A 6,000-nucleotide genomic window follows, 5' to 3' on the forward strand; every position below is an offset into this window, starting at 1 on the left:
ATCATCAAATATTTCAGCCAAATGTCACACGCAAGAGAAGACACGCCATATAGTTGTTATTCCTCTGCCACTTACCCTAAGGTGAGAGCGAAGGAAAAAAAAAAGGTAGCCCGGTGCACTAAGCTCCCACTATGCGTGGGGTTCGGGGAAGGACCAAACCATAAGAGTCTATTGTACGCAATCTTAACCTGCATTCCGCAAGAGGCTGTTTCCACGACTTGAACCTGTGACCTCCTGGTCATATAACAACAACTTTACCAGTTACGCTAAGGCTCCCTTCAAAATTGTAAAACCCACTGACCTCTCACTGTCCTCCTTTTACGGCTTATGAATATGCGTGGTCACACATTTTTTAACTTTATAAAAGATATAATATAATGCTGGTGCAAAGGGTCAAATGGTATCAGAATATGAATGAAGGCTGTTCTTTTCCTTTCATTGTAACAAATGATTATTCTTCTTTCCAATCATTGTCTTGTATATTCTGATAAGGAACAAATCAGCGATATTATCATCGCGATTGTGAAGTTGGATTGAATTCAGACGAGATTGAGGCTGATCGAGATAAGCTAGAGCATTCTAGAGATGGATATTCAGTGAGAGAAAACTTTCATTACACATTAGAAAATATCTGTACAACTTTTATAAAGTAGTCGTATATCTACTCTAAGCTACAACTGAGTGACTGCTAATGACTCCACTAAATCAGCTAAGAATAATTTGTTATCCAACAAAACTGTACAGGTTCAAGTTTTGTGCAGCATTGTATGAAATTGGATTCTAGTTCTTATCGAAATGAATATTAGAAGTATAGAACTGGGGACTAGGAAAAAAAAAAGCGAATTAAAAGAAAATGTGTGAGAATCAAATTTTTTTAAAGCTTAACCATGAAAAGAGCCTTAAGCAGAAAGGCAGACGGAGAAATACGCTCTGCAAAATATTAAAGACCTCAAAATTGTTACAGTAACATTTCAGCTTTTCAGGCCACGGTCATCTGCATACTTCAATAAAAGTTGTTAATTGCAAACAATCTACGTATAATATAAATTTGTAAGCATTTTTAATGGATTTTTTTTCATAACCAAAGATGGTATTTGGGTATAATTGTAATTCATATAGCTCTATCAGATAGCAAATACAAAAGCAACTAGCACCATTAAATTCAATAAGAAAAGACACTAATTTATAGATGGATACTAAGATCAGAATGAGGGGACAATTAAAAGAAGTTATACACTGACCAAATAAAAAGATAAACTATATCAATGGTCAGTTCTCCTTTAGCTATAGAATAGTGATGCAGAATACTTATCTTTCCACAGAGAATAGGAATGACCCAAGATTCTATAGATCATCCCTAAGTTACCTTTAAAGGTTGCTATCTCGTTGACCTGTCTTGGTTCTGTATTCAGCATCGGTTGTCTTCATCTCCTCAAGAATCCCTGTGACAGTAATGTCCACCATGTTTGCAGCATTTCTAGCTCCGGGTATATGTTGTGTCGAACATATACTCGTACCAGCAAAGTAGAAACCTAAAACAAAATTATGCATCACTGTCTTTGAAGGGAATAAAATAGTGGACAAACACTTCATTTGCATTCAAAGTGAAATATATCTAATTCAGCTTGGACTTTCAATTCACTTGCGAAAATAGAAAACTCAGACTTAAGTTCTCCCTTTGAGCTTGAATTTAGACAATTATAAAGACACATATTTGTTTAACCAAAAAATGGGATTTCGGTCAAAGTGATAATTTAGAAGAACTCGGGTTAAATCAGTATATTCAGATAATCTTTCGTGTCGTTACAATTGATTCATTCTCTCCCTTTTATAGCTATTTTGGAAATATGTGTTTTGCCTTTGTCATAATAAGGTCATTATAGCCAATTAAAGACATTAAATGCTACGTTACATAATCATTGGATTTAATACAGATTCTCTAACATTTTTAGTATTTAAGGCTCATTAAATACTGTATCTGTACTCCCATGAACTGTCAGATTCATTCCCCTTGATTCTTGGACTTAAATAGGTACGGGCGTTGAATCTTTTGAGTATCTGCTCCTGCCTCCTCTTATGCCTCTGCTCGTATCTGTTGCAACTCGTGCCTCTTTGTCAATCATAACTCTTTGACCAGTCTACGTGTCATGGCACGTCATCTTCCAATCACTTTAATATGTAAACTCAATTTTTTTCCAATACAGATAGTCCCCCCCACTTGCCATTTATTCATCAATTGAATATTTGGGAAGTGGAATTCATTAAAACGGGAATTTTTGTCACCATTAATGCTATAATAAAATCAACACCTCATTTGTTACTTCCATTTAATACTCTTCACGCGTCCCACCCTTCTACTGGATCTGCAACTTTGCAGCGCTTTTTAGGGCTTTTTCGCAGCTTCACTAATCACGAATCGTCAGTTCTCATTATGACTTTTCCATCAATGCTCCTTTTCCTTTGACGGTTGCTTCGTAGTATAAATATAATGTTCTTCTTTGTCTTTATCACATAAAGTTTTCAAAATATTCAGTTCTTGAATCTTTGTTCGTTTCTTCCTCCTACTGTCATGTCTTCATCAAACCCCAACCCTAGAAGGGTCCCTATAGTTGATAACTTCCCTGATGTCCCCAGTAGGAGCAGGAGAGGAGGTAGGATTCGTAATTTAGGATCTTCATCCTTGCGTGGTTCTTCTCTTCCTTCGCCTAGTTCTGGTCCCTCTTCTAGAACTAGGGGTTCTCTTTCACAGAGATCTTCTTCTAGAGGTAAAGAACCTTCTGAACCTCTTCGTGAACCTTTAGTAGAGGAGATAGTTCCTTCGGAATTATCTTTTTACAATGACAGAGAGTCTCTTAGAAATCAAGTATCTTCTTTAGATCGTGCTGATATCTATCCCACTCAAATTACTGAAGGTTTGATTTTTTTAGTTCGTAGAGACTGCCATTGGGATCATGACTTTCCTATCATTATTCCCAATCCAAATAAAAAAATTACCTCCTACTTAACCGGATTTTCATTTGTCTATACGTACCCTTTCACTTTAGGATTCAAACCTGCTATTGATCCTGTTATTCTCGAATTCTGTCATTTCTTTGATATTTGCTTGGGTCAAATTGGCCCAATAATATAGAGGGTTGTCGCCTGTTTGAGGCATTTGACCAACACAACCAATGTGTCTTTTACTTTCCCGCATCTGATTCATCTTTACTCCCCTAGACTCTTTCGCAATGGTATTTTTACACTAGTAGCCAGGAGCAAAAGAGTTCTAGTTAGCTCTGAAGATGACAAAAACCGTGGCTAGTATGCCAGATTTGTTGCTGCCCCCACTGTTGGTTTAGTGGGTGATGAGAATGTTCCCTTCCTTGAGAAGTGGAATTTTGCACGTGAGTCTTCTAACTTTCTCGTACCTTTTTCTTCAATTTTGTTGATTTTTCTAATTTTGCCTTTCTTTTTCAGCAACCATGGGAGTTGTGGTAGATGTTCCCAATTTCCGTGATTGGGTAGACAAGCTGTTAAAGATTGCACCAATGGATGGTAGATCTTGGAAGACCCTTTCCCAATGATTTGGTTGGAAAGTAAAAACTCATGGTAAGAGCTTCTTTTTTTATTATTATTTTACTTTACATATTGTTTCTTCCTGAACTTATTTCAATCCTTCTTTCTATCAGGATTTTCTATTCGAGGAGTTATTGCCGAGGCGGTCGCGACTTCTCGTATCTCTTTGGAAAGGGCCCAAGAAATAATCTTGGGTTCTTCATCGAAAAGAAAAGTCGTTGATGACCAAGGTTCTGAAGAAGAGGAAGATGGGTGCTCTTTGGTAACAAGGTCACAGGCTCGTAGACTCATCATTTCTGATGATGAAGCAGATGCATCCCCCCACCATTTTATTCCTCTTACCGAGTTTGTTGAGGCCCCCGTTGTGATTCCTGATGATGATGATGTTGCTCTCGCTGCTGCTCATGACTCTGATGAACAACTTTTTATCAGCGGGTTTGGTAGTGAAAGTTTAGGCCCAGTTTTTTATGAAGCACCTCTAGCTTCTTTTTCTACTCCCGTATCTGTGGCTCCTTCTTTGCAGATCTCGGTTGTTTTCGTTCCTCCCCAGGCTGTTTTTACTACCTCTATTGTTCCATCTTCGACAATTCCTCCTCCACTTACTCACTGTGCTGAGGTTGACTCCTCAAATAGGAGTAGTGCTATGAGGAAAGTGATTATTGAAGTCCCCATTGAGGGCAATCTTTTGAGGAAATCAGGTCAAGCAGATGTGTGGTTAAAGCCCTTAATTGGTCCTATTGAGAGAGCCAAGCTAGAGAGCCATAGTTCCTTGACCTTGATGAATGACATTATGCATGCTTCCTTAAAGGTATTCCCCCCTTTTTTTCTTTACTGTGCTTTAAAATTTTTCTATCTTTGAGATTCTCGTTTTCCTTCCTTTTTTTATATATAGGCCAATCTTATCGGCACAGAGATGATGAAAAGGGTTGCCCTCTCAGAGCAATTAGTGCGTGATTCTAAATTAGAGGCGTGCAATTGGAAGGAACAGTATGAAAGCCTTCAGATTGATGTGGAGTACTTAGAAGAAAGTAAGAGTACCTTGGAGCAGCAGGTACGGGCCTTGACTTCAGAGTTGGCAGTTGAAAAGGCTTCCTCAAGTCAAACGGATAAAGAAAAACTCATCTTGAAACCTCTTTCTCCGAGCAGCTGTCCAAGGAAAGTGAAGAGATTAGAGAATTGAAGACTCTCTTGGGTGAGAAAGAGGCTTATGCTGGAGAGCTCATGCAGAATTTGACTCAAGCACAAGAAGACCTCCGAGCTTCTTCTGATAAGGTTTGTGCCTTGGAAAGTTTCCATGCCTCTCTTTAAGCTTCTTACACTTCTGCCTTGGCTGAAAATAAGAAATTAAAGAATGAAATTGATGACTGGGAAAGGGATTATGAAATCCTTGAGGATAAATCTGCCATTGAAGTGAGTTGGGCGTTTTTGAATTCTCGCCGTGATACCCTAGTTGAAGCTAGCCAAGAGACTTTTAACTTGGAATTTGAGTTAGCTAAAATCAATGAAACTATTGAGAAGGCTCAACAAACTCAAGATTTTCCTTCTCTCGTGGCCGAAGCTTCCGTGAATGTTGAAGTTGATACGGGTATCCCAACTCCTTCAAGCCTAGTTGAGCCCGCTTCTGTTGATGCACCTACTTCAATTCCTACATCTTCTTAGTGATAAATTTAGGTCATTTGAATTGAAGTTTAGGAAGGTTTGCATCAAGCTATTATAGTGAAACTTTCGTCGAATGCTACAGATTTATCCGCATTGAGGAGTTTACTGTCGAAAATTTTTGGCATCAAGGGACATGCTTTAATCGGGCAACTTGCACCTAGACAGTTGCTCATTATGGTCGATCAACATGATGACTTCATCAATTCACTTGCAAGGTCAGTTAACTATTTTAAATACAATGGTAGGGAGCACCAAATCAGGACATTCCCATGGTCTATTGGATTCAAAACAAATGAGGAAACAACAAAGGCAGTGGTTTGGATTTCCTTGCCTAATCTGCCAACTGAGTTGTTTGCAATGAAGGCTTTGTTGTCTATCGCTTCAGCTGTTGGCAAACCAATAGCCATCGACAAAGCAACTCAGACCAAGTCGCGTCCTAGTACTGCAAGGGTGAATGTTATCCTTGATTTAATGGATAAACTTCCTGATAAAATAAAGTTGCAATTTCTGGACAAACAAACGGGCAGAATGGTTGAAGTTTTTAAAGAGTTTGTTTACGATAATTTGCCCTTATATTGCAACCATTGTAAACATCAAGGACATGATGAAAAAACATGTCGACGTTTGAATGAAATGGCAGTAGGAAGCAGGGAAGGTGAAGGAGCTGTTGTCGTGCAAAGTGAAGATCAGATAATGGATAATGAAGGTCAATCAGTTGAGAAATTTCAAGGGGATTTGAGGCAATTGCTTGATGAAAAAAGAAGAATGCAAGTTGTGACTGTGGCA

This window comes from Nicotiana sylvestris, chromosome 8 (genome assembly GCF_000393655.2).
Source record: "Nicotiana sylvestris chromosome 8, ASM39365v2, whole genome shotgun sequence".
Taxonomy (NCBI): domain Eukaryota; kingdom Viridiplantae; phylum Streptophyta; class Magnoliopsida; order Solanales; family Solanaceae; genus Nicotiana; species Nicotiana sylvestris.